Raw genomic sequence first — 2,273 nt, forward strand, 5'->3', positions numbered from 1 at the left:
TCCTCTAGGGTGAGCTATTTTTAATGCTATTTTTCATTCTGTTTTTGATTTTTCAGTAGTTTTTATGACATCACATGATCATCAACCTAAAAAAAACATAAAATAACAATAGAAAATAAATAGATATAATTAAATAACATTGGGTTGCCTCCCAACAAGCGCTTCGTTAATGTCAATAGCTTGACAGTGAGCTCTCATGGAGCCTCACAGATTTTCAGAGCATTGTTGGGACCTCCCAACACCAAACTTAGAGTTTGAATATGGGGGTTCAACACCAAACTTAGAGTTTGGTTGTGGCCTCCCAACACCAAACTTAGAGTTTGACTGTGGGGGCTTTGGTGCAGTGAGAGAAGCTTTTCATGCTTCCTCTCCATGGTTACAGAAGGAGAACCTTGAGTTTTAAATACAAGGTAGTCCTCATTTAGTTGAAGGACCAACTCTCCTCTGTCCACATTAATCACAGCTTTTGCTGTGGCTAGGAAGGGTCTTCCAAGGATGATGGATTCATCCTTATCCTTCCCAGTGTCTAGGATTATGAAATCAGCAGGGATGTAAAGGCCTTTAACCTTTACTAACACGTCCTCTACTTGTCCATAAGCCTGTTTTCTTGAGTTGTCTGCCATCTCTAATGAGATTCTGGCAGCTTGTACCTCAAAGATCCTAAGTTTCTCCATTACAGAGAGTGGCATTAAGTTTATTCCTGACCCCAGGTCACATAGAGCCTTCTCAAAGGTCATGGTGCCTATGTTACAGAGAATTAGGAATTTACCAGGATCCTATTTCTTTTGAGGTAATTTCTGCCTATCCAATGCATTCAGTTCATTGGTGAGCAAGGGAGGTTCATCTTCCCAAGTCTCATTACCAAATAATTTGGCATTCAGCTTCATGATTACACCAAGGCATTTAGCAACTTGCTCTTCAGTAATATCTTCATCCTCTTCAGAGGATGAATACTCATCAGAGCTTATGAAGGGTAAAAGGAGGTTCAATGGAATCTCTATGGTCTCTAGATGAGCCTCAAATTCCTTTGGTTCTTCAAAGGGAAACTCCTTATAGGTCAATGGACGTCCCAGGAGGTCTTCCTCATTAGGATTCACGTCCTTCTCCTCCTCTCTGGGTTCGGCCACACAAAGTAAGGTAATGGCCTTGCACTCTCTTTTTGGATTCTCTTCTGTATTGCTTGGGAGAGTACTAGGAGGAGTTTCAGTGACCGTTTTACTCAGTTGGCTCACTTGTGCCTCCAAATTTCTAATGGAGGACCTTGTTTCATTAATGAAACTTAGAGTGGACTTAGATAGATCAGAGACTATATTTACTAAGCTAGATGGACTCTGCTCAGAATTCTATGTCTGTTGCTGAGTGGATGATCGAAAAGGCTTGCTATTGCTAAACCTGTTTCTTCCACCATTATTAAAGCCTTGTTGAGGCTTTTGTTGATCCTTCCATGAGAAATTTGGATGATTTCTCCATGAGGAATTATAGGTATTTCCATAGGGTTCCCCCATGTAATTCACCTCTGCTATTGCAGGGTTCTCAGGATAATAAGCTTCTTCTTTAGAAGATGCCTCTTGAGTACTGTTAGAAGCAGCTTGCAATCCATTCAGACTCTGAGAAATCATATTGACTTGCTGAGTCAATATTTTATTCTGAGCCAATATGGCATTCAGAGTATCAATTTCAAGAACTCCCTTCCTCTGCGGCGTCCCATTACTCACAGGATTCCTTTCAGACGTGTACATGAACTGGTTGTTTGCAACCATGTTGATGAGTTCCTGAGCTTCTGCAGGCATTTTCTTTAGGTGAATGGATCCACCTGCAGAATGGTCCAATGACATCTTTGATAATTCAGACAGACCATCATAGAATATATCCAGGATGGTCCATTCTGAAAGCATGTCAGAAGGACACTTTTTGGTCAGTTGCTTGTATCTCTCCCAAGCTTCATAGAGGGATTCACCTTCTTTCTGTTTGAAGGCTTGAACATCCATTCTAAGCTTGCTAAGCTTTTGAGGAGAAAAGAACTTGGCTAAGAAAGCCGTGACCAGCTTATCCCAAGAGGTCAGGCTATCTTTAGGTTGAGAGTCCAACCATATTCTAGCTCTGTCTCTTACAGCAAACGGGAAAAGCATAAGCCTGTAGACCTCGGAGTCAACCCCATTGGTCTTAACAGTATCACAGATCTGCAAGAATTTCGTTAAGAACTAAAAAGGATCTTCTGATGGAAGTCCATGAAACTTGCAGTTCTGTTGCATCAGAGAAACTAATTGAGGCTT

General features: G+C 41.2%; 1 non-coding gene across 1 annotated transcript; it reads left to right on the top strand.

Annotated features, from left to right (window-relative positions):
* Positions 1 to 1,889: 1,889 nt before the first annotated feature.
* LOC148553586 (small nucleolar RNA R71) lies at positions 1,890 to 1,997 on the top strand. Its single transcript, XR_015892729.1, has one exon. It is a non-coding gene; the product is annotated as a small nucleolar RNA R71 (small nucleolar RNA).
* The last annotated feature ends 276 nt before the right edge of the window (positions 1,998 to 2,273 follow it).

This window comes from Arachis ipaensis, chromosome B7, assembly GCF_059453495.1.
Source record: "Arachis ipaensis isolate K30076 ecotype BB chromosome B7, ASM5945349v1, whole genome shotgun sequence".
In the NCBI taxonomy this organism is placed as follows: Eukaryota; Viridiplantae; Streptophyta; class Magnoliopsida; order Fabales; family Fabaceae; genus Arachis; species Arachis ipaensis.